General features: G+C 47.3%; 1 protein-coding gene and 1 pseudogene across 1 annotated transcript in view; both read right to left on the bottom strand.

Moving 5' to 3' along the window:
- Window positions 1-27,847, bottom strand: part of HS6ST3 (heparan sulfate 6-O-sulfotransferase 3) — a 931,949-nt gene that overhangs the window by 240,996 nt on the left and 663,106 nt on the right. The window lies entirely within an intron of this gene.
- On the bottom strand, window positions 23,183-23,301 carry LOC135052210 (5S ribosomal RNA; annotated as a pseudogene).

Genomic DNA, 27,847 nt, shown 5'->3' with positions numbered 1-27,847 from the left:
GCAGAGAGTTAGATTTGGGTGGGGTGTGTTCAAGCCTAAATTGCAGTGTAAAAATAAAGCAGCCAGTATTTGCCCTGCACAGAAACAAAATAACCCACCCAAATCTAACTCTCTCTGCAAATGTTATATCTGCCACACCTGCAGTGCACATGGTTTTGCCAAACTGGTAACAAACTTGCTGCTGCGATCAACTCTGAATTACCACCTAAGTCCATTTTAGCATATAAAGACATTTCCCTAATATTCACAGTTTGTCAACACAGAAAGAGCCTTTATCCCCCTTATTAAATTTCTCTAATAGTGTTGCAAATGATCCAGAAAATTATAATACACTGAGCTGCATTTCACCTGTGATTTGCATTCATTCATGAACTACTTACCTAGTGTCCTCTTCTAATGTAATTTGACATGTTCTTTTCTATTGTGCCAGGCAAGCAGAGAGCGCCTATAAATAGCCATGTGAATGCAGTAGGTCAGATTCTTACCTATGAACAGTAACTTAATACATTGAAGCTGTTAAAATGAATTACATGGGCACGATTATACATTTCTAGAAATAATATAATATTTTCTTTGTTAACGAATTGTACTTTAACTAGTCAATAAAGGCTTTTTTTTTTTGTGCTACACTGAAAAAGGATTATAGCACCTAAAAATAAAGTTAAATAAAAAGAAACCTCCAGGAGCAAATGCAGGATTTCTAGAGGGTGTTGAAATGTTTGATTTTAGAGGGATGGTTGCCAGCCCATAACTGGTGCATACTTAGCATGTAACAAGCTATAGTCTGCCCCTAACAAGGGCCCTCATTCCGAGTTGTTCGCTCGCTAGCTGCTTTTAGCAGCATTGCACACGCTAAGCCGCCGCTCTCTGGGAGTGCATCTTAGTTTAACAGAATTGCGATCGAAAGATTAGCAGAATTGCGAATAGAAATTTCTTAGCAGTTTCTAAGTAGCTCGAGACTTACTCTGCCACTGCGATCAGTTCACTCAGTTTTGTTCCTGGTTTGACGTCACAAACACACCCAGCGTTCGCCCAGACACTCCCCCGTTTCTTCAGACACTCCTGCGTTTTTCCCAGAAACGCCAGCATTTTTTCGCACACTCCCATAAAATGGCCAGTTTCCGCCCAGAAACACCCACTTCCTGTCAATCACAGTACGATCACCAGAACGATGAAAAATCCTCGTTATGCCGTGAGTAAAATACCTAACTTTTGTGTAAAATAACTAAGCGCATGCGCTCTGCGAACCTTGCACATGCGCAGTAAGCGACTAATCGCAATATAGCGAAAATCGGCAATGAGCGAACAATTCGGAATGACCCCCAAAGTGCAGTTTAGCTCAATAATCACAGGCCTGCATACCACATTCTTTCTGGTGCGATGACAGCACTCAGATGTGCAGAGACACACACAGCAGATTTGGCAGTAATAACTGCTGTCACTGGGCATGTGCAGCAGCTCCATTCTACCCTTTATACTGCATGTAGTGGCCACTGGTCAGGTTGTGGGTAGGGCAGTTTGAGGGCAATTGGAAACCCCCCTGTGTTTGCCTATGACCTCACTCAAGTCTTAAACTGTCACTAAAGATCTGATTCAGTGGTGGACACAGTGTACACATCGGGTTCACTACGGTATGCCGGCGGTCGGGCTCCCGGCGACCAGCATACCGGCACCGGGAGCCCGACCGCTGTCTTACCGACAGTGTGGCGAGCGCAAATGAGCCCCTTGCGGGCTCGCTGCGCTCGCCACGCTACGGCCACGCTATTTTATTCTCCCTCCATGGGGGTCGTGGACCCCCACGAGGGAGAATACGTGTCGGTATGCCGGCTGTCGGGATCCCGGCGCCGGTATACTGTGCGCCGGGATCCCATCAGTCGGCATACTGAAGACCACCCTACACATCAGCTGCATCTTTGGATGCAGCTGCTGTGGGTAAATATGCTAAGGCAGCAGGAGGCATCTTGTGTTAATATAGATGCCTCCTGCAAGCTTCGCTGATCTGCTGCTACATCTGAGGACGCAGCATTGGATCAACTAAAAAAACATTCAGTTCCTGAGTAACCCTCAAGTTACTCAGATGTCTCTCTCACCTCTGTAGCCGAAGCCAGTAACATGCATTGGAAAATGCAGTGCAGATACTGGCCTCAGCACTTCCTGAAAACGGGAGCAGCATGCCCCTGTTTTCAGGAACGCTGCTCGGTAGCATCTGCTCCCCGCCCCAAATGGTTGCAGTCTGTCAAGCATGCTTTGGCTTAGGGAGTACTGTGGGGGTAATTCCAAGTTGATCGCAGCAGGAATTTAGTTAGCAATTGGGCAAAACCATGTGCACTGCAGGGGAGGCAGATTTAACATGTGCTGAAAGAGTAAGATTTGGGTGGGTTATTTTATTTCTGTGCAGGGTAAATACTGGCTGCTTTATTTTTACACTGCAAATTAGATTGCAGATTGAACACACCCCACCCAAATCTAACTCTCTCTGCACATGTTAAATCTGCCTCCCCTGCAGTGCACATGGTTTTGCCCAATTGCTAACAGAATTCCTGCTGCGATCAACTTGGAATTACCCCCTGTGTGTGATGGTGCAGAACTGGTCCTGCACATGCACAATTCTCCTATCGGATTTATATATACTATTAATCAGGCCCTACGATAAGGTAAAATAAGAGGTCCACTAATATGTTGGGCACATTTCATAACTTCAGTTGACATTTTAATATTGTTTACCCTTACATATCTGTGTACACACATTCAATGCTCCCGGGAGAGCTACAGTATCTAAACCTTGTATGAGGGGAATGGTCATGTATATGGGAGTCAAGTGAGGTTGTGAACACCAGAGTCCTCTTCATGGTGTATCGCTCAATAAAAGAGGTGTGGTCAAGTGATTTTGTGGCAGCCCAGTACTCAGGAAGAGCACAGACACTCCACCCAGCACCCGTGAATATATCAGCATGAATTTTGCTGATATATATATATACACATATATATATACACATATATATACAGTATGCTATCATTTTATAGTTATGTTAGAGTATTTTAATTTTTATTCTTTCTGTGGTACTCATACTCTCATACTCTTTTTTTTTTTATAGTTTCAGATATTGACACAAATTATCTATACTGAGACTTAACGCATAATACTGTGAGAGACCTGTCAAAAGATGTGAAATACCTTTTTGTAATATTGAAGACATGTTTCATTTATATTCATCCTGACTGTCTTTATTTTATTTAATATTTTTCCATGTCCTCTTCCTTTTATTACTCAGTCTATCTTCTAGATGAGAATAAATAATTTGTACAGTGCTATGGCAATAAATAAATATGCTATGCAGCAGTGCCGTAACTAGGCATTTTAGCGCTGTGTGCAAGAAACAGCATTGGCGCCCCCCTATGCAAGACAGGGGCAGTGCGCGCCTCAGGTGCGTGAAAAATATATAGGGGTGTGGCTTCATGGGGAAGGGGCATGGCCACAAAATAATACCACTTCATACTACGGTGCACAGTAGTCTCCATTATTCAAATTACGCTGCACAGTAGCGCCACTACACCAGGTAGAGCCCCCTTTTACACATTACGGCAGACAGTGTCCCCCTTTTTACACATTACAGCAGACTGCGTTCCCTTTTTACACTTTACGGCAGACAGTCCCCCTTTTTACACATTACGGCAGACAGCGTCCCCTTTTTTTACACATTACGGCAGACAGCATCCCCCTTTTTACACATTACGGCAGACAGCATCCACCTTTTTACACATTACGGAAGACAGCGTCCCCCTTTTTACACATTACGGCAGACAGCGTTCTCTTATTACACATTACGGCAGACAGCTTCCCCCTTATTACACATTATGGCAGACAGCGTCCCCCCTTTTTACACATTACAGCAGACAGCAGCCCCTTTTTACACATTACGGCAGACAGCGTCCCCCTTTTTACACATTACGGCAGACAGCATCCCCCTTTTTACACATTACGGCAGACAGCGTCCTCTTATTACACATTACGGCAGACAGCGTCCTCTTATTACACATTATGTCAGACAGCGTCCCCCTTATTACACATTATGGCAGACAGCGTCCCCCTTTTTACACATTACAGCAGACAGCATCCCCTTTTTACACATTACGGCAGACAGCGTCCCCCTTTTTACACATTACAGCAGACATTCCCCCTTTTTACACATTGTGGCAGAAGAGAGAGAGAGAGAGAGAGAGAGAGAGATACTTACCATCTCTCCCCACTGGCAGTCAGGCTCCTCGTGCTGGCAGAGATCCCGGGCAGTCGCAGGGGAGAAGGAGGAGGAGGGAGGGGGACTGGAGCCACAGTAGCGCTATGTCATTGGTAGAGCTGCCTCCTCTCCTTCCGCATTGGCTGCCCACCGCTGTGAATGCTGGGATGAGGGAAGCGCATCCCAGCATTCACAGCAGTGCTGAGCAGCCAATACGGAAGGAGAGTGGAGTGCTGCAGCGGCGCTACTACCAATGACATAGCGCTGCTGCGGCTCCAGTCCCCATCCCTCCTCCTCCTTCTCTGCCTGCGGCGCTGCTCTCTCCTCCAGCGTGGCGCACGGCAAAAAACTGGCGGCTTGTAATGAGTCAATTTGACTCGTTACAAGCCGCTGGCTGTACGCCCTCAGGGTAACTGCGCTGTGTGCCAGGCACACCTGGCACACAGGTAGTTACGGAGCAGCTATGCAGCTCCCTTAAGACACAGATTCCTAAATCTATGATTCAAGTATTGTAGATGTCACCAAGTAGCAAATTCTAATAGAAAAGTGAGTGGCTAATACTGATTGTACTTGGGCTTTATTTAGCTTAGGTTGCACCTTCGTTACAGTGTCACTGCTCAATTTTTCTTAGATGAAATTCCTCCTACTGAAAAGTGATGCTTTGCTCATCTTCCTTTTAGGGTGGTCCTGAATGATAGGTTTCATATATTAAACATTGTTTAATATGATTTAGCTTTTCATAAACCTATTCCACATTTCTGAAACCTTTAATTATAAATATGAAGCCTGCGCCATGTGCTAAATAATAGGTGAAAGAGAAACAGATGAAATACATTGAAATACATAGATGGGTCTATGTACTAAGGCTTAGAGAGAGATATGATGGGTGTACAAGAGGTTTCCAGATGTGCAGTTCATAGGTAGAGTAGACATGATCTGACTGTCTGGTTGTGAACTGTGATCACTGACTGAAGTTCTTATGGAAAGTCAAGGCACAGAACCATATATACAGTAAGCAGTACTCCACACCAAAGTAGTCAGCATGTTCCCTTCCTTCACAAACTCATTATGGAGCTCAAAAGAGGCCACTGGAGAGCCATGATCTTCTACGACTACAAGAGTGGTCTGCGTCAGCAGGAGTGTTTTGTACAACTGTGAACTGCTTTAATGGAGAAAGCACCATCCCAAACCACTGTTTTTGAGTGGTTTGCAGAATTAAGCACTGGAGATAGTCCCTGGAAGACAATGAGCGCTGTGGACGTGTGTTCATCATCCCCAAGGACAACGTTGCTGCCTTGTGGGCCATAGTTGAGGTCAGGCTGAGGAGAAAGAGACAGGCATCTCACCTGGATCAATCTGCTTCATGCACCATGAAAAGCTTGGCATGAGCAAGGTTTCTGCATGCTGGATGCCTGATGAGTTGACATAAGAGCAGATCGAGGCTTGGGTAAATTGAGCCTGCAACATGCTGGCCAGGTTTGATGGTAGTCTTTAAAATCATCAGTGGTGATGAATCCTGGATCGGTGGTGATGAATCCTGGTTTCGACCCCAAGACCAAACAACGGTCGACCCAGTGGACCCCAGTAGAAGGTGCTTATCCACAGAAGTTCCAACGTGAACGCAGCATGACCAAGCATATGGCAGGTGCTTTTGTTGCCAAGACTGGTCATATAGCTATCGTAACACTTGTGCAGCAGTGGGGACTGGTACGCCAATAAATTCCTGCCGCAAGTGCTGGTGGAAGACATTCCCAGTTGCCATCCAAGAACTTGTGCTCATGGTGCCTTTCTCCATCATGACAATGTACCCCCCAAAAGTCCAGGAAAGTGGTGGATTTTCTGGCCCATGAACACATCCAGTAGCTTGGTCATCCGCCATACAGTCTAGACGTTGCCCCTGTAATTTCTTTGTGTTCCCACAAATCAAGCGCAAGATGTGCGGCATTCATTTTGGCCCACCGGAAGCTGCAGTGGAGACCTTTATCCATAATTTAGAAGACATACCTACTTCAGTCTGGTATAGCTGCTACATCAAGCAGTTTGAGTGCATGCAACTTTGCATAGACTCCTCTGGCATATACCGTATATACTCGAGTATAAGCCGACTTTTTCAGCACTTTTTTTGTGCTGAAAAAGCCCCCTCGGCTTATACCCAAGTCAGTGGAAGGAGGGACACGGATGGCACAGCGCGCGGCTCTCCTGTGTCCCTCCTGCATCTCCGTCTCCGGCGGCCTGTGTGTGTGTGTTAAATGAACTGCCCGTTCGTGAGCTCTGATTGGCTCATGAACCGGCACTTCATTTAACACATACACGCCGCCGGAGACAGAGACGCAGGAGGGACACAGGAGAGCCGCGCACTGTGCCCTCCGTGTCCCTCCTTCAGAAGACAACGCGGGAGTGATGGAGGGTAAGTACCCTTCCTGGCACTGTGGGGCATATCTGGCAGCATGAGGGCACATCTGGCACTGTGGGGCATATCTGGCATATCTGGCAGCATGAGGGCACATCTGGCACTATGGGGCATATCTGACAGCATGAGGGCACATCTGGCACTGTGGGGCATATCTGGCATATCTGGCAGCATGAGGGCACATCTGGCACTGTGGGGCATATCTGACATATCTGGCAGCATGAGGGCATATCTGGCACTGTGGGGCATATCTGGCAGCATGAGGGCATATCTGGCACTGTGGGGCATATCTGGCAGTATGAGGGCATATCTGGCAGTATGAGGGCTGTGTACGGCTAGAGCTGCATTTCCCACCCTAGGCTTATACCTGAGTCAATGAGTTTTCCCAGATTTTTGTGGTAAAATTAGGTGCCTCGGCTTATATTCGGGTCGACTTATAGTCGAGTATATACGGTACTTTGAAAAAAATTTAATGTTCACTTTGTAAATAAAAAAAAATCACTTTGTTTTTGTGCATCCGGCAACTTACTGCACACCCATCATAAGGCAGATGGAGATAAACTACCAACCAACCAGCTCCTACAGATATGTTCTGCTTCAATGTTACTGTGTATAGCAGCGTTCTGTAGCAGGACTGTGATGTGGATACAGCGCGGCATGCCACGTGCGTATGCATTGCAAGCTGCTGCCATTGGAATGAATGGGAGCGCACATGGCTCCTATTCACTTCAATGTATAGTATGTGTATGCTACACTATACTGCAACCTGTGTGCTGCGCTGCAAATGCAGTGGACACATCTATAGCTGTCATTTTTCTAACACAGCCTGTAACATGGCATTTAGGAGCTGATTGGCTGGTACTTTATTTCTCTGTTTTATCTCGCTCCAAGGCTTAATACATAGACCCCATAATCTTTTTGGACTTGGAATTTTCTATGGAACACAGCAGCTGGAATTTTATCCTTTTGCTTTTCCTTTGTGGTTGAATCATTACGAACCAATATTGTGTGTGTTACACAGTACAAAACATGATGTCTACAAAACAGTACCACTGAATGGCAAATTCTAAAAGGGGCAAGATGGGAGGAGACATTAGGCCTGATTCAGTGGTGTAAACAGTACTGATGTTTGTGCAGTTGAGCGATTGCTTCTGGACAAATAACAAAAAGTTTAGGAAACCCACACTGCGCACGTGCACACCAAGGTGCTTACATTTCCTTCCATCATCATTATTATTTGAGATGGCTTCTGTGATCCATGTGTGGTTCAGGGTGGAGACTGGGAGGTGACCTAAAGTCCTTGCAAAAAGAGAAGGTGTCATGGGCCTGCTTCAGCATGCTGCTGTGATGTCATCCGCAGCACTGCATCCATAGTGCCATACTGTATCTTAAAAAAGTTACAACGGAGACTCTGCAATAGGCATCGGCTGCTCATTGAGTCAATGTTGTGACTGATTGTGTGTGTCGATGCTAGAGAAATTGGACCACCAGCAAACTTGATCATTGTCCAGATAAGCAAAGGGCACCTCGTAGGGTTTGCTAACTCCATTGCATGCTAGTGCACAAGGGGAATTCTGAAACAGACATTTGCAGATTTTCGCACTTGAGAAGCCGTGAGAAATTGCAGTTGCACATGATCTGTGTACACCTCTGGTCAGGTGATCATTCCGAGTTGATCGCTCGCTAGCTGTTTTTAGCAGCCATGCAAACACCAAGCAGCCGCCCTCTGGGAGTGTATCTTAGCTTAGCAGAAGTGTGAACGAAAGGATCGCAGAGCGGCTACAAAAATAAATTGTCCAGTGTCAGAGTAGCTCCAGACCTACTCAGCGCTTGCGATCACTTCAGACTGTTCAGTTCCGGATTTGATGTCACAAACACGCCCTGAGTTTGGCCAGCCACGCCTGCGTTTTTCCTGGCATGCCTGCGTTTTTCCTGGCACACCTGCATTTTTTTGAACACTCCCTGAAAACGGTCAGATAACACCCAGAAACGTCCTCTTCCTGTCAATCACTCTGCGGCCAGCAGTGCGACAGAAAAGCTTTGCTAGACCCTGTGTAAAACTGCACCGGCCGTTGTGAAAGTACGTCACGTATGCGCATTGCGCCGCATACGCAGAAGGGCCGTTTTTTTGCTTCATCGCTGTGCAGCGAACATTTTCTGCTAGCGATCAACTCGGAATGACCACCTTTGTCTCTACTTGGAAGAAAATGGCTTATTCCTTGATCAGTTGATGAACAGTCTACATAGAATGGTTTATTGTCGGTTTCATAATAATCTATCGCACAATAAAATGATTTAAAAGAACAGGAAAAGGTTAAGTCAGCTCAATATTTTATTGTTTACAATGTTGTGACTTTTCTATTTTAAACAGATGCTCCTGAATATGCAGCATAATCCACATTGTGCCAAGCATTACGCCAGGTAAAGGCTGGCAGACATACATGTTGCATATTGAACCATTTCAGATCAATAACATCTGTGCTCCAAGTGGTTTCATATGTTTGAGCCAACAATCTGTCTACAAACGTTTTGTGCAGCAGATAGTTCACACTGAAAGTTGATGTGACACAGAAAGAACCAGGAAATACTTGTGCCAGTAGAGGAAGAAATATTATTTTAGAATTGTGGTGTATTGATACAGAACCACAAATATAGAACTATATAAATATTTCTAAATTCAGTTTTTTTTTTTATATTTGAAGATGCCCAGAACCACAACTTCTTTTGTTCATCAGGACTATAATTAGGCAGTACAATTGTGGCTACTCCCCAATGTGAAAAGTCCTGGCAGGTGCTGCCATGGCTGCTGTTCTTGGAGCATTGTAATCTGAAGAGGTGTCTGGATCAGGGGTAAATCTGAGCCAGAACGGGATGGAACTGCGTTCTGTCATTTGTATTGGGAGGCAGAACTAGTTCCGTACCTCCATAGCACCTCGCCTGGCCATGAGACTCTGTACAGGAAGTGCTTCTGCCTGATTAGACCGTCCCTGGTGTCACTGTGTGCCGCGCTTCCCATATTAATAGATGGGGTGGGTGGGCAGCGATGGATAGTGTCTCCGTTAGCCTGTCTCTGCAAGTCACCCTCTTATGGCGCTGACCATGGCAGTGGGAATGAGATGACACAGTGCCATATCTGGGGTCAGTCTCTCCTGCCGCATAAAGAGGAGGAGCAGCCAGAGCCCAGTGACATGAGGACACATGGTGAGAGTACTGGAATAAGGAGAAAGAGGTAGGGGGGATGATGTGCGCTGTGTCAGGGATAAAATGTGTTGGGAAGGGGGAGATCTGTTTGTGGGACTATATGCAGTGCTGGATTTACCACTAGGCAAGTATTGCACATGCCTATGGGTGGCATCTGCTGGGGGCTGCACAGCAGTTCCCCACACCCAGAACCAGAGGAGCAGCACAGCAGTCCTTCCCCCTATTCAATGTGATTCTAAGTGCAGTTGGCCTAGCAGGGCAGATAGTCACCCACCCAGCGATATTTCCGCTGCCCGCACCCCCCCTCTCCAGCCTCCTGCTGCTCGCATCCCTCCCCCCATCTGCCCACTTCCTGCTGGCCGGATCCCCCTGCAGCTACTCACTTGTCGTTGGAAGAGCCAGGAGCCGAGGGACAGGAGCTGGAGCAGATGGTGGTGAGTGACACACACACACACACACACACACACACACACACACACACACACACACACACTCTCTCTCTCTCAATTCAAAAAGAATTCCGCTAAAATTTAGGGACATTGCCTGGCTCTCCTTTCAAGGGAAACTCTATGTTGGGGGAAACGTAAGATTTAGAAGTTCCAGTGAACGTGGGTGTCCGCGGGAGCAATGGCTGCGAGAATAAGAGACCATGGACCACTTCTTGCTGCAGTGTCCTTTTAACATAGAAATTTACGTGGAGGTTTCAAAAGTTTTAGGAATCCCTTGCCTATCAGGGCTTAGTTACCTGGAATCGGTTTATGGGACATTCAAATGGTATGAGGCTTTTGAGTTGAGCATTATATTTTCAGTTAGTTTAGCGGTCAGGTACCACATATGGAGTGCACAGTGTCAGGTATCTCTAAGAGGCAAAGTCCATCCCTGTAGAGAGGTGGTGGCTTTAATGCTATATGAGGTGAGATGGATGATGGACTTGGATAGGGGGAGGTTAGACGTTGTCAACTGGTCCCATTTATGGCGCCAGTTGAAGCCCACTTAGTGGGTGGCGGATGACTTCCCTCTCTTCAACCTTTGGCCAAATTTTCTTTCACTAGAATCTGTTTCTTTAGATATTGGTATGGTTTGTTTTGTGAAATGTTTTGCATGCGTCTGAAGGGCTACAAAAATCCCTTATTCTTTCTTGTTAAATGTCGGTAGTCCTGGTTTGAGTGAGGGATGTTTGGGACTGTGTGGGAGAGTGGATGGAGCATGGATGGGTGTGAATGGGGAGGGATGTTTGGTGGTGGAGGGAGTATGAATGAGTATGAGTTTGAGTTTGTCTGTGCTCCTATAAGATAAGGGACAGGAAGATGATGGTTTAAAGGTTGAAAAAGGGGACTCCTTTGAGTAAAGATTTTTTTGTTGTTGTTTGTTTTGACTTGGTTTGGAACTACCGCAGAAAAAAAGTGTAGAAAGGTTCTGTGGTCATTAGAGATAATTATCTTTCACATCATTGCAAGATTTTCTTTGTTGATTATGTATTTTTATTTTTAATTAATTTATTGTAAAAATGTATATACAGATGTGTCCACTATTACCTTTCTGAAAACAGAGCTATGGTAGTAAATTTGGCATGACATATATTCCTTGTGCTTTTGTGCCGTCATATTGTGCCGTGACAATTCGTGACAATTGATAGTTTCACCACTGGGTGGCCAGTGCATCACGTAACATAGCTTTGCACTAACATTGCTGTTAAATAGACACTGTAATCAGTATGGCCAGCTTTAAAGTCTAATTGCTAATTGTGTAGGTGTGAAAATCTCAGTGTGAGAGGCCTTTGAAGTAGACTCCTTGGGGGTTACAGATTTTATCCTGGCTGGGGGATGTTACTATCAGTGACGTGCGGTGGGCACGTCCCTGCTTACTACAGTATACAGTATGTTGCTCAAAGCACAGAGGTGAATGAAATCTAAAGTGAAATTAAATAATAAGTTAATAAAAACCTTAGTGCTATAGAGTAAAAGAACATATTATAAGATTTTGAAATGATAAAATATTTCCAAATAAAGGGCCTCATTACGAGTTGATCAGACAAAGATGCTTTTTTCAGCCCGTGCGACAAACTAACCTTCGCCTATGGGGGTTGTTTTTTTTCCCCATACCAAGGCTTTGATCACTTGTGCAGGCCTGTTATGGTAAAAAAATGTTGTGCAGTTTCTAAGTAGTTCTGGACTTAGGGGGTCATTATGACCCAATCGCAGCGTGTTGTCGTTCGCACAGCTGCAATCGGGTCCCTACTGCACATGTGCGACGGCCGCTATGCGCACACATGGCCATCGACGGGAAACGACGCTGGAACCGAAAAAAGCGATCACTGCAATGATCGCACGAAGATTGACAGGCGGAGGGGGTACCTGGGCATCAACTCACCGTTTGCAGCCGTTTTCGGGGGGGGGGGGGGTAAGAAAACGCGGGTGTAGTGAGAGAAACGCAGGCGTGTCCAGGACGGGTGTTTGACGTCAGAGCCAGGACCGAACAGGCTGAAAACGTTGCAGCAGGTAAGTAAGTCACCGGCACCCCTGCACTGAGGACACCGCCGGCACTGCCCACACTGCCGGCACCCCTGCACTGGGGATGCTGCCAGCACTCCTGCGCTGAGGACACCCCCTGCACTGCCGACACTGCCGGCACTTTTGCACCGAGGACACTTCCGGCACTCCCACACTGCCTGCACCCCTGACTGCTGAAACTTCTGGCACCCCTGCGCTGGGGATACTGCCAGCACTCCTGCACTGAAGACACCTCTCGCACCAAGGACACTTCTGGCACTCCCACACTGCCGACACCCTTGAATTCCTGCACTAAGGACACCTCCAGTACTCCCGCACTGCCGACACTGCCGGTACCCCTGCACTGAGGACACCGCCGGCACTTCTCGCACTGCCGACACTCCTGCACTGGGTATACTGCTAGCATTCCTGCACTGAGGACACCTCCTGCACTGCCGACACTGCCGGCACCCCTGCACAGAGGACACTTCCGGCACTCCCACACTGCTGGCACCCCTGAACTCCTGCAATGAGGACACCGCCCTCACTGCCAGCACTCCTGCAATGAGGACACCTTTTGCACTGCCGACACCCCTGCCCTGCCGGCACACCTATTGCTAGCACTCATGGACTGAGGACACCTCCCGCACTGCCGGCACTTCTACACCGAGGACACTTCTGGCAACCCCACACTGCCGGCACCCCTGAATTCCTGCAATGAGGACACCTCCCGCACTGTCGACACTGCCGGCACACCTGCACTGGGGATACTGCCAGCACTCCTAGACTGAGGACACCTCCCGCACTGCTGGCACCCCTGCACCGAGGACACTTCCGACACTCCCACACTGCCGACACTGCCAGCACCCCTGAACTCCTGCACTGGGGACACCTCCCACACTGCCAACACTGCTGGAACCCCTGCACCGAGGACACTTCTGGCACTCCCAAACTGCCGACACCCCTGAACTCTTGCACTAAGGACACCTCCAGTACTCCCGCACTGCCGACACTGCCGACACCCCTGCACTGAGGACACCGCCTGCACTGCTGACACTCCTGCACTGGGAATACTGTCAGAATTCCTGCACTAAGGACACCTCCCGCACTGTCGACACTGCCGGCACACCTGCACTGGGGATACTGCCAGCACTCCTAGACTGAGGACACCTCCCACACTGCTGGCACCCCTGCACCGAGGACACTTCAGACACTCCCACACTGCCGACACTGCCAGCACCCTTGAACTCTTGCACTGAGGACACCTCCCACACTGCCAACACTGCTGGAACCCCTGCACCAAGGACACTTCTGGCACTCCCAAACTGCCGACACCCCTGAACTCCTGCACTAAGGACACCTCCAGTACTCCCACACTGCCGACACTGCCGACACCCCTGCACTGAGGACACCACCGGCACTGCCTGCACTGCTGACACTCCTGCACTGGGGATACTGCCAGAATTCCTGCACTAAGGACACCTCCTGCACTGCCGACACTGCCGGCACCCCTGCACTGAGGACACTTCCGGCACTCCCACACTGCTGGCACCCCTATACTCCTGCAATGAGGACACCGCCCTCACTGCCGGCACTCCTGCAATGAGGACACCTTTTGCACTGCCGACACCCCTGCCCTGCCGGCACACCTATTGCTAGCACTCATGGACGGAGGACACCTCCCGCACTGTAAAGCATGAAATGCCAAATATTCCATTTTTAAATTATCTCCCTTTATTGACTTTTCACAGATCACCGGACATGAATCCTATCGAGCTAGTGTGGTCTCAAATGAAAAGTTATATTCGTTCTCAATGTAAGCCAAGGACAAAAGAGCAACTGATTGATGGCATCAATACATTTTGGAAAAACGTACTTACATTGGAGACCTGTAATAATTATGTAGACCATTTATTTTCTGTGCTGCCAGTGATTATAGAAAGAAATGGACAAGCCAGCTGCATGTAATTGGAATGGATCATATTGTCGACAAAAAGAAGGTCAACAGTCATTAGGTCGACCAATATTGGTCGACAGGCCATATGTCGACACATCAAAAAAGACAGTACGCAAACGAATAATGCATAGAATTTGCATAAAGGGCCCTTTACCTATCGTACTCATCCTTTCTGCAAATGCTTGAAATATCAAAATTAGACTACCTGCTTAAATTAATTAATTTGTTATATTTTATCTGTAACATGTACTTCACCCTAGTATTACATTTGTTATGCAATCTTGAAAATTGTTTAAAAAAAAAGTAGTCACCTCTGCAACACTGTATACTGTAATTGTGTATGGATTGTACAAAGCATCCAAGTGATTGCATTCAGTTTTGTCTAACTTACAGTATATTTATACTATTTAGTTGGAATTATTTTATCATTGCAAAGTCTTATAATATGTTCCGTTACCTTGTAGCACTATTAGGTTTTAATTAACTTATTCTTTAATGTCACTTTAGACTTCATTCACCTCTGTGCTCTGAGTAACAAATAACTCCAATTTTTGCATTAATAAACTGAGGCTCTGAATTGCTAAAAGTTCACTGTTTATTTCAAATTCCAGGACAGCAGCCCTTCCCCCACCCAGAATACATGTTACTGTGCTGTATCTCTATTCCCCAAGGAATCTACTTCAAAGGCCTCTCACACTGAGATTTTCACACCTACACAATTAAGAACTGGACTCTAAAGCTGGCAATACTGTACATCAGAATGACCTGAATACAATCACACACACATAGCGATTTGGGCTGCTTTTCTAATTGATTTGCTGAGTCACTTAGAAATACAGCACAAATCGCTATGTGTGTATGGACTATAGCGATAGTGATGTGCGTCCCTGCATGCTTGAAAGATCTAGTCATCACCCATGTTTTCTCTATTGCAAACACGGGCAGTGACAGATCGCTCAGCATACATCGCTGGTGCAGCTCTGTGTGCTGAGTGATCTTGCTGAGCCCGTGTGATCACCGATATCGCTGGGCAGAAAACCACTCAGCGCATACATACTGAGTGATTTTCCGCCTGCCCAGCGATGTCAGCGGGAGTGAATGGTTTTGCATAGCAGGACGCTTCCTGCTGAGGTGTACTCAGTGCGGGAGTGCCAGAAGTGTCCACGGTACCATCAACCAAGTGCAAGGAGGACATCTCCCGCACTACTGACACTCCTGCACTGGGGATACTGTCAGCCCCCCTGCACTGATTACACCACCTACACCTCTGCACCGAGGACACTACTGGCACTCCCACATGTATTGGAGATATATTAATACTTCACAATTAGCTGCCGCTGCTGATATTCCCGTGTGCCTGATGGATAAATTGCCCTGCACATATGGATGTCCATGTTGCTGCCCACGGTGCTGTTGGTGGCTAGAGGTGGGAGGAGAAGCCACCGGCATCCTTGATTCTGCTGACCGGAAGTCTGACCCGGTCACATGCTCGTTGCCAGGGGTTACATGCTCGTTGCCAGGGGTTACATATGCTTTTTGCCATAGGGGTTATATGCTCAGAGCCAGGGGGTTACATGCTCATTCTGGGTAGCGCTGGGTAATGGTCTAGTAATACCCCTGGCATCTGTCTCCTATAAGGGCCGTCTTCCATGCTGTCTGCATGGAATCTGCAGCTTCCAGTAGTAGGTAGAGCCTAAGCATCTATTGTGCCGGTGCCCTCCCAGGACTCAGCCATTCCGGCTGCAGGCTTATGGCTGATCAGGCCCTGGGTCTCATGTTTCTTCACCCACTTGTATGGCAGGCAGAGCACCCAGTGACTTATTATGGAGCACAGCCCAAGCACAGGACTGATTTGTGGCAGACAGGCACAGCACCCACTTGTATGGCAGACAGAGCACCCAGTGATTTATTATGGCAACACAGCCTCAGCACTGGACCGATTTGTGGCAGACAGACGCAGCACCCACTTGTATGGCAGACACTGTCGATCTTCAGACTGGATCCCAGTGAAATATATCTGGTATTGAAATACCAAAAATTCTCTCTACTCGCACCTTAACCACCAAACAATTGCAAAAAATAACAAGTATCAATAGTGCCTTTTAGTTAGTATCATAATTTCTATATTGAATCTCTGTGTGGAGTTTGTATGAACTCTTCATCAGCACATTATCAATCACAAGGAATAAGATTTTTTTAAACATATAGGCAACATTGAGCCAGGTACATGTTGGAAGTTAGTATGAGAGATGTATTGGAAAAATATTAATACTTCACAATTAGCTGCTGCAGCTGATATTCCCGTGTGCATGATGGATAAATTGCCCTGCACATACGGCTCATGGGGGTCATTCTGACCCGATCGCTGCTGCTGACCAGCCGCTGCGGGCCGTGTAGTAATGAGTAGCTCCCGGCCAGCACGCTAAAGCTGCGCTGGCCGGGAGCTACTCCTGAAGTACAAAAGCATCGCCGCTGTGCAATACTTTTGCACTTCTGCAGGGGGGGGGCGTAACTGACCTGCAGGGCGGACTGGCCCTGTGCTGGGCATCCCCCACATGTCTCTGTTCCTGATCGCAGCCCTGCAAAATTTTGCAGGGCTACGATCAACTCGGAATGACCCCCCCATAGCTGCAATTTTGTTAGCAGATGGGCAAAACCATGGGGGTCATGCAGGCCTGATTGCACGCTAGGTTGTTTTGCTGAGCTGCGATCAGGACATAACTGCGCATGTGTGTGCCCCGCAATACGCAGGCGCGTCACACAAGTACAAAGTGGATAGTTGCTGAGCAATGGATTTAATGAAGAATCCATTCGCACAGACAATCGCAAGGAGATTGACTGGAAGAAAACATTTGTGGATGTCAACTGACCGTTTTCTGGGAGTGTTTGGAAAAACGCAGGTGTGTCTATGCGTTTGCAGGGTGGGTGTCTGATGTAAATTCGGGGCAAACACTTTAGCCTGTTCGTGTCCGGAATTGACGTCAGACACCTGCCCTGCAAACGCTTGGACACGCCTGCGTTTTTCCAAACACTCCCAGAAAGCGTTCAGTTGCCACCCACAAATGCCCTCTTCCTGTCAATCTCCTTGCGATCTGCTGTGCGAATCGATTCTTCGCTAAATCCATTGCTCAGCAATGATCCGCTTTGTACCCGTACGACGCACATGCGCATTGAGGTGCATACGCATGTGCAGTTTCGACCTGATCGCAATGCTGCAAAACAACCTAGCGTGCGATCATTTCGGAATGACCCCCATGGTTTTGCCCATTTGCAAATAAAATGCTGCTAGAATCAGGTCTGAACTACTCCCTCTAGAATCTCTTTATCAGACTTTCTGCTTGCTCAGTTTCTGAAAATGCCACCTGCTGTCTGAAAAGTGGTACTGCACTATATTTCAGAGGAGATACACATGGCTTGCCGTGTATATCTTAAGAGGAAAGCTTATCTCGTGCCATGAACGGCAGGACATGATACTTTTTTCAGAAAGGTAATAGTGGACACATCTGTATGTATAATTTGATGCAATTTTATAATAACATTCTCACTCTTTCTCACCTGGTGCAATGTGTATAAGTGGCTCTACCTGGTGTAATGTGTGTAAGGCAGTGGTTCTCAAACTGTTTGCTGTGGCACCCTGGGGTGCCTCTGGACACTTGCAGGGTGCCCTGCGTTGGTGACAGAGGACCTTCGGTGTACACTGTCCCTGTTTTCAGTGAGGGGGGGCACCAAAGGAAACGTTTGCCCTTGTCTACAAGTTCTACAAACCACCCAGCCCCTTTCCCCGCATCTGTGGAACGGCACAGCAGTCCCCCTCTCCCCTGTATCAGTGGAGCAGCATGGCATTTTCTTCCTCACATTAGAGAAGTGGCATGACAGTTCCCCCCAACCCCACTTGCATCAGAACAACAACACAGCAGTCCCCCCCCTCCCCACATCAGAGCAGCGGCGCTGCATGGAATTCCCCCCTTCCATCATAACATCAGAGCAGCAGTGGATTAAAGGCAGACAGACAGACCAATCGGGAGAAATGTGAGGGAGGAGTTGGATGTTCGGCTGCCGATATTATTGTGCTTGGGGGGGGGGGCAGCCAATATATTATGCCTAGGGGCAGCCTGACCCCTAAATCCAGCTCTTATTATATGTACTGGGGGAAGCTGTGTCTGGGATTATTTGTGCTGGGGAGGAGAGCTGTGTGGGGAATTATATGTGCTGGAAGGGGGGAACTGTGTTTGGGATTATATGTCCTAGGAGGGTGGCGCTAAATGTACAATTATATGTACTGGAAGGGAGAAATCTGTGGGTGGGATTATATGGCTGGGGTGGGAGCTATGTGTGGGATTATATGTGCTGGGGTGGAGAGCTGTGTCAGGGATTATAAATGCTGGGGTGGGAGATGTGTGTGGAATTAAATGTGCTGGGGGGAGAGCTGTGTTGGGGATAAAATGTGCTGGGGGGAGAGTTGTGTTGGGGATAAAATGTGCTGGGTGGAAAATTGTGTTAGGGATAAAATGTGCTGGGGGAGAGCTGTGTCATGGATAAAATGTGTCAAGGGGAGAAATGTATAATGGATAAAATGTGTCAAGGGGAGAAATGTATAATGGATAAAATGTGTCAAGGGGAGCTTTGTGAAGATAAACTATGTCAGGGGGAGAGCTGTCTGTGGATACACATTTTCCTCGGTCTCTCTGCTGGCCAGGTTCTCTTTTTAGAGCATGAGGTTCAATCGCAGTATTGAGATTTTTTCAATCCCGAATCCCGAGATTAGAAAAAAGGTGAGGGACTGATTTCCCTAGTTCAGACCATATCGTTTTAGTAGTCCCTATGGGTTCCCCAGGGAGGATCTGATATTTACATGGCTTTTCCAAAGCAAAGGAAGCACTGATAGATGCTTTAATAATCTAGACAATTGCTCTGGCAACTTTACAGTTTAAATATGGAATGAATTGATGAATGAATGTGTATTGGAAGTAAATTTTGGCTGGGTGCATCAGGGGACACTTTCTGTTTAGATGGAGGTTCTGGAATACGATAACCTGCCTGAAGATGGCAATTCTCAGAAAGCTTAAAGGTTTGAGACTAGAGGAAAGTCTTGTGAATGGGAGGGCATTGCACAGTGTGGGTTTTGCATGAAAAAGTCCTGTAACTGCAACTGGGAACAGGTAATGCGCATGTGAGATATGTAGATCTTGTGCAGAATGAATGGGTGAGTTAGGAGATATTGGGGTTATTCCGATCCGATCGCTCGCTGCAGTTTCTCGCATTGATCGGGTCGTAATTGCACATGCGCCAGCACCGCAGTGCGCCGGCGCATGGCAGCTGTCGTTGCCTAGCGATCGCCTCTGAGATAGAGGCGGTCGCTGGGTGGGAGGGGGCTGGACGGCGGCGTTAAGCGCAGGCATGGCCGGAACGTTGGGGGGGGCGGTTCGCAGCGGCTACGTGACGTCACCCGCAGCTGCTGCGGGCAGGGGGGCGACGAGTAGCTCCCGGCCAGCACACTAAAGTTGCGCTGGCCAGGAGCTACTCTTGAAGTGCAAAGGCATCGCCACTGTACGATGCCTTTGCAGTTCTGCGGGGGTTGGGGGGGGCCGGACTGACATGCGGGGCGGACTAGCCCTGTGCTGGGCGTCCCCACTTCATGTCAGTGTAAATGACCATAGCTGTGCTAAATTTAGCACAGCTATGATCAACTGGGAACGACCCCCATTGTTAGCAAAGAGATGTATGGTGATTGAGTTTTGCTAATAGAGTTGTGTCAGAAGAATTTTATATGAAAACTTGTAAAGTACAGGCAACCAGTGGACTGACAGAGTGGAGTGGAAGAAGACTAATGTTTTGCAAGGTGGGCAAGAAGGAGAGGAGCTAGAGGCATGGCATATGACAAGTGGGCAAGATGGGGAGGGGCTAGCGATGTGACTGGGGAAGTAGGTTCCACCAACTCTCTAGGACCACTTTAAACACTGGACAGGATCCTGGCTTTCTGTTCCACAGCATCTCATATGTGTGTGGGGGTGTACAGGGTGTCTTACACACACACACACACACACACACACACACACACACACACACACACACACACACACACACACACACACAGAGGTAGGGGTGTACACTGTATCATACAGTAATGGGGAGTCACAGGGTGTCACACACACACACACACACACACACACACACACACACACACACACACACAGGGCCAAGTGATGTGTAGTGTGTCATACACGGGGAAGGGTAGGGGGATAGAGACTGTCATACACACAGGGTATCAAACACAGTGGGGGACATGCTGTGTAACACACACACTAGGGGTGAGGGGGTTTGTGGGGATCAAACACACAGAGGTATAGGGTACAGGTGGTCACACATGGGGGGTGAGGGGAAGGTGAGTACTGGGCTCCCAGGATGCTCATCTCTCTGTGTACCAATCCACCTTTGAGTGAGCTGCAGGGCATCACATGCAGGTCCCAGGTACAGGCCAGGGGGAACCAGGCTGGTCACTCAACAAGTGCTGCGAAGCCCCAGGAAGGTAATTTCAGAACTGTGATTGGGAACAAGAGGCCAAGCTGTGCTTCCCCCTCCCTGTAGGCTGGGGCTGCTGGGGGTGGGAAGCGTGCTCAGACCTGAGAGGACTGGTTGGTGTTGTTAACTGTGGAGTTGCAGCAGACTGGCAACCCGACATGTACCACCTTCCATTAGAGGAAGAGAAGCTCTGTGCAGCCATCACACCCAGGGCTCCACACGTCAGACAGCTCTGGAGCAAAGGAGTGAGGCTGACATGAGCTGTTTGGGAAAGAAGGGAGAGCTGTTTCAGTGCACTATTTTTTTAATCACTTTAAGTTTTTAGGGACAGGTTGCCAAGAGGGATATAGTGACACCACTACTTAGGACAGGGGCTCTTAGTGTCCTGTCATAGTTGTAGAGAATAAGGGGTAGGCTCAGCCCTGCTTCTCCCTCCCTGGAGGAGGGATGGTGCCGGGACTGCTGGAAGAGGACATGCTCAGATCTCCGGCACCGTTAGCGGGGGAGATGGGGGTGCTGGGCATCTGTGGCCAGGGCTGCCAAGAGAAATCCTGGGCCCCGAGACAACAACTTCCCTCCTTCCCTGGAAGGGTGACCACAGCATTCTGGGGGCATGGCCACACCTCTTTGGAGGCATGTCTAGCACATTAGAAGCACCCACTCACAGGAGTATGGCATGCCTCCCAGCAGCTGGGACAAAAGTATTCACTACTAGGATGGCAGGACAGCCCCATAAAAGCTGCATTGTTAGCTGGATGTATTTAGATGTTATAATGAAACAGACAAAAATAAAAGTTCAACAACTTTATTTGATACATTTCAAATTACTACCACCATGGAGGGTTAGGGTTAGACTTCCAGGAGAGGGGGGTGGTGGTTAGGGTCAGGCTGCGGTTAGTGAGTGTTAGGGTTGGGGGTAGGGTTAAAATACAGTTGTCAGGATACTGCGTGTCATGATGCCGCTGTCATTATTCTGACCACCGCCATCCCAAGTGCCAGGATACTGATACCATCACATCTATATAGCTATACCTACATACAAATATATACACAGATACCTATCTCTCTTTACCTGTGTGTATATACATATATTTGGAACAGGGGAATGAGGGATGTATAGCGACCACCGGTGTCAATTAAGTAAGATTACCAATAATAAATACAATAAAAATATTTATTTAATGTAAAAATAAATTAAAATGACATATATATATAAAATGGGACAACAATACAATCACAACTGGACTAAAACACTTAAAATGGAAATATAAAACTACAATAAGATCAAAATAAGCAGATTTTCCTTATCTGTGATATGAGGTAGGTGTAGGTCTCCCAACGCATTTCGTCACTTGGACTTCATCACAGGTCTGGGGTAGAGTGGGACAAGCTGGCTATATATAGTGATATCAATCAGTGAACAATTATGACCTCACTTCCTGTTTGGGAATTGGCTTTCATTAACTGCGCTTCAAAAACAAGTTTACAGGTGCTGGGGAGTAACTTATTATGCAAGAGGACCAGTGCCCAAAGTCAATATATAGAAACGATTGCTCCTTAGAGCATAAAACTCAGTCTTTTCATAGTTAAGGGCTTTCAGAGCGGTACTTCCGCCCTTCTTCTGGTATCCGGGCACGTCCGCGACTTCCGCCCCACTTCCGGTCTGATACTGTGCATGCGCCCGTCCCGGGCTAATGGAGCAGACGTGTATTTGAAAGTTCTTAGATCACGGTGGCCATCTTTCTGTAGATGTCTGTGATAGTTCACAGTGCGGCGGCCATCTTTCAGAAGAACATCTCAGAGGACATTTTTGTGTTTTTAATGTCTTGTTTCCATAAAAGAAAAAAGAAATAAGAAAAAATGTGTAAGACACGGCTGTCATTCATAACAGACTTTACAATCGTAGTTTAAAAGAAGCAGGCTCATAGGGTTGATAACTTGGCAATGTGAGGGAAAATGGCATATATTTATAAGTGAAAAGAGGTGCATGTGCTTATTATATTAATTTAAAAAACCACATCCGGTAATAAATTACATAAAGTGCATATACCTATACAGTGCACTTAAAAGTGCTAGTGCTGATTGTATAAAGTGCATATTATTAATTTAGGTACGTCTAAAATCCATATCTGGTGGATGATTGTATAAAGTGCATGTACCTATAAAGTGCACATTAAAAGTGCTAGTGCTAATTCCATAAGGTGCATATAAATATAAAGTGCACATATAAAGTGCTAGTGCTGGTAAGTCTACTTTGGGGAACTACCCCATGTATTCGTACTGGAGTGTTTAGTGCTCTATTATATAGGGTTGTGATTTTGTTAACATGGAGTATATACCTTTCTCAGGCAATTATACAGTATGTTATTGTACTATACAGTACCTGATCTTCCCTGGTGGTCCCCCACACTGGTACTGATCAGGCCCAACACTGCTTAGCTTCCAAGATCGGACGTATTTGGGCATTTCCAGCGTGGTATGACTGTATCGACGTTGTACCTTCTTGGTTGCAACTCCAAAGACCATTGTAAATTAAGTGAATCTTTAACTCTAACAGAGTGCATGATAGTGAGATGTGGGTGGGAGAAGGGAGGGGGGAGGGGGGGGGGAGGGAAAGGGATATGGGTGGGAGAGGAGGGGAGGGGAGGGGAGGGGGGTTGGGAAGGGGGCGATCTCATAGTTGTCATTGAATCCATTTGGTTGTAATGTCTGTAGCTGGAAAATCCAATACATCTCTCGGCGTGAAAGCTTGTTGGCAAGATCACCTCCTCTGTCTCCCAATTTCACCAGTTCGATGGCTTTAAATGTTAATGCCTCCGGGTTGGAGTTGTGTGTCACAGTGAAATGTTTGGAGACGGCATGGCTTTCCACTTTGTTCTTGATGTTCCTCACATGCTCTTGTATCCGTAACTTAAGGGGTCTCTTGGTCTTCCTGATGTATTGCTTACCGCAGTCACATTCCAGAAGGTATATGACTGACTGGGTATTGCAGTTCATGTAGTCTTTAATTTTGTACTCCTTGTTCTTTCCCACATCTGTGAAGGTTTTCCTATTTGGATGTAAATAACTACATACGTTGCATCGCCCACACTTATAGGAACCCACACACTTGGGCCATGTGTGGTCTTTCTCCTGGTCGGAGGTCAGCATGCTGGGTGCTAGTATATCCTTTAGATTCCGAGATTTCTTGAATATTATTTCCGGACGGGGAGGAAGGATTTCTTTGAGGATGGGGTCCATAAGCAGTATTTTCCAGTGGTTCCTGAATGTTTCACGGATGGATTTTTCATGTCGATTGAAGGTCGTTATGCGTTATGGAGGCTGTGGAATCCTTTGTTTTCTCTCTTGTTTTATATTCTAGCAGCTTTGATCTTTCAATTTCATTAGTTTTGGTAATGGTTTCTTCTAGAATAGTGTCTGGATACTCCTTTTGCTTGAATCTGTTCTTGTACATCTCCAATTATGATTGGCAATCCTCCGGTTTGCTGCAGTTTCTTTTGATTCTACTAAATTGGGAGAATGGGATATTATTCTTCCAACTTTTGAGGTGATTGCTTTTATAGTGGAGATAACTGTTGGTGTCCATGTGTTTTACAAATTTTTTTGTGGTAATTCTTCCATCCTCTCCTGTTAGAATCAAATCCAAGAATTCAATGGACTCCCTGCTTGTATTGGATGTGAAAGCCAGATTCATTTCGTTGGTGCTGATATGTTTAAAAAATTTATTAAAATGTTCCATATCTCCATCCCAAATTATTAAAATATCATCTATGTATCTACGATAAAAGATGATATTGCGGTTAAAATCGTGGTGGTGATATATATAAAAACCTCTGTGTATTACTGCATACCCTACACTTTCCTACCCCCTTCCCAACCCCCCTCCCCTCCCTGTTATGCACACCAGTGCCTGCAGGAAAGTACTGGTGTCAGAACTGTTATGCACTCCAGTGCCTGCAGGAATGTACTGGTGTTTGAACTGTTATGCAAAACAAATGGACTCACAGACAGACTGGGGAATATGACATAACGTACACAGAAGGTGATAGGGTAACAAAATACACACAAAGTGAACAGAGAAGCCCAGAGGCTAAGGAACTGGGTATCTCCCTTGTATTAGAAATGCTCAGATGGGAAAAGCAAGATGTTGTGTTTTAATACGTAGAGAACCCGAAATGCTGTTGCTAAGGGCAACAGCAAAACCCTAAAAGGTTACCAACGGGTGTGGCAGTAAACTCCTTGGTCAGAGATGGAATGATGGACACAAGGAGAGTCTCCACAATCCTAATTCTCACTTGCAGTGCACAGGTTCAGCTTACTGCCACTAAACTGACCCCTGACACCTAGCACAGTGAGACAGGATTAGACAGGCAAGTCTTAGAATACAGCCGCAAACTTGCTAAGTTCACAGAGTAGTAACAGAACCCCAGCAAGCTAAACGACTGACTCCAGTCTTACTGCTAGGTCTGGATTGGCAGAGTGTAATACCAAATCCCCAGGCCTATTTGCAGTAAGCAACAAACAAATACAAAGCTACACAGTACTGGCTAACTTTCAGGAACTGACTAACCAACAAAGATTCAGCAGCATCTGCTTACCCTGAGAAGAGGCCTTATAAAGCAGGTGCTGTCCACGCCCCACTCAGACCTCACAGACTGTGAGCACAAAAACCAGCACCGGATCCCCTGCCGTGCACAGAGCCTATAACCACTGCACAGCAAAAGACCCGAACCGGAGTATCAGCTGCGCTCAGGTTACTCCGCTAGCACTTGTCTCCCGGTTGCCATGATGACGTGGCAGCACAGGGCAGGAGACCCTAACAGTACCCCCCCTCTGACGAGGGGTCAAAGAACCCCTACCACCGGGTTTATCGGGGAACTGCGAGAAGAAAGAGCGTATCAGTCTGGGGGCATGAAGATCACAACTACGCACCCACGACCGCTCCTCCGGGCCATACCCCTTCCAGTGCACCAAAAATGACAGCCGACCCCGAACCACCTTGGAGTCAAGAATCCTTTCAACAACAAACTCCCTCTGGCCACGTATCAGAAGAGGGGAAGGTCTTCCACTGGAAGAAGGATTACTAATCGCCCGTTTTAAAAGGGAACAATGAAATGTTTTATTGATACCCAAAGAACGGGGCAGATCTAACTGAAATGCCACCGGATTGATAACCCTGGTGATCTTATAAGGGCCGATGAACCGGGGCCTAACTTATGAGATGGCTGTCTCAACTTCAAATTCTTGGTAGACAACCAGACGAAGTCTCCTAATTTGAAGCTGCAGGGTCTTTTCCGCTTATCAAAAACCCTTTTGGTCACTAATGACACAGACACAAGGGCTTTCTTCACTTTCCGCCAAATACCTCTAAGGACCGAAACCACAGAGGAACCACCAGGCGTGGAGTCCAGGGGGTCAAAAGAATTGGCCTTAGGATGATGCCCATACACACAAAGGAAGGGAGAGATCCCTGTAGCAGAGTGAGCTGCGTTGTTATAGGCAAACTCCGCCATGGACAGATGAGCAACCCAGTCAGTCTGACACTTGGAGACATAACACCTGAGGAACTGCTCCAAGGACTGGTTCACCCTTTCAGTCTGCCCATTAGACTGCGGATGGTAGCCTGACGACAAGCTGACAGAAATCTGGAGATCGGAACAAAATGCCCTCCAGAATTTGGCCACAAACTGGGATCCGCGGTCAGAGACCACATCAAGTGGCAACCCGTGGAGACGCACAACATGCAGCATAAATAATTCAGACAGGCGTCTGGCCGATGGCAGCCCAACCAGTGGAACGAAGTGCGCCATCTTCGAAAACCTGTCAACGACAACCCAGATGGCTGTCATCCCCGAGGATTTGGGTAAGTCCACCACAAAATCCATTGAAATGTGGGTACATGGCTTAGATGGGATAGGGAGTGGATGTAATGGGCCAACAGGAACCCCTCTAGGAGTCTTATTTCGGGCACAGATGTCACATGCCCGAACCCACTGATCCACATCCTTAGCCACCGAGGGCCACCACACCGCCCTAGATAGCAACTCCCGAGTTCTAGCAATACCCGGGTGACCTGCCGACTTCTTGGCATGGAATTCCAGGAACACTCGCTGTCTTAACCTAGGAGACACAAACAAAAGACCTACCGGAAGGTCTGGAGGAGCCTGCTCCTGTGCTCTAAGGACTAATGATAAGAGGTCCTGGGTAATGCCCACTTTAATACATGATGGGGAAACAATGGGCAACGGCTCCTCGGTGGTCTCCTGGATTGGAGCAAAACTCCGCGAGAGCGCATCAGCCTTGATGTTTTTTGACCCAGGGCGATATGTTATCAAAAAATTAAAGCGAGCAAAAAACAAAGCCCATCGTGCCTGCCTGGCATTGAGACGCTTCGCTGACTCTAAATATGCCAGATTCTTATGGTCAGTGAGAATTGAGACCACAAACTTAGCCCCCTCAAGCCAGTGTCTCCACTCCTCGAGTGCATCCTTAATAGCCAACAATTCCCGGTTACCCACGTCATAATTCATCTCGGCAGGCGAAAATTTACGGGAAAAGTAAGCACAGGGATGAAGGCGATAATCAGACACTCCCATCTGAGAAAGCACTGCCCCAATACCCATCTCAGAGGCATCCACCTCCACCACAAAAGGACGCTCTGGATCTGGGTGTCGCAGCACCTTGGCCGAAACAAATGCCCTTTTGAGACGGGCAAAAGCCGCTTTAGCCTCACAAGACCAGTGAGCAACATCCGCCCCTTTCTTAGTGAGTGCCACCAAGGGTGCCACTATAGACGAAAATCCAGCGATAAATCGTCTATAAAAATTCGCAAAGCCCAGGAAACGCTGAAGCGCCTTCAAACTAGTGGGCTGCACCCAATCCAGGACTGCCTGTACCTTGGAACCCTCCATTTGGAAACCTTCTGGGGAGATAATATATCCTAGAAATGCGATTTGCTGAACTTCAAATTCGCACTTCTCCAGCTTCGCCCCAAGCCGGTGGTCTCTGAGTTTCTGGAGGACTAAGCGTACATGCT

Source organism: Pseudophryne corroboree, chromosome 2 (assembly GCF_028390025.1).
Source record: "Pseudophryne corroboree isolate aPseCor3 chromosome 2, aPseCor3.hap2, whole genome shotgun sequence".
NCBI classification, from domain to species: domain Eukaryota; kingdom Metazoa; phylum Chordata; class Amphibia; order Anura; family Myobatrachidae; genus Pseudophryne; species Pseudophryne corroboree.
This window is presented reverse-complemented; position numbering and strand designations above follow the sequence as displayed.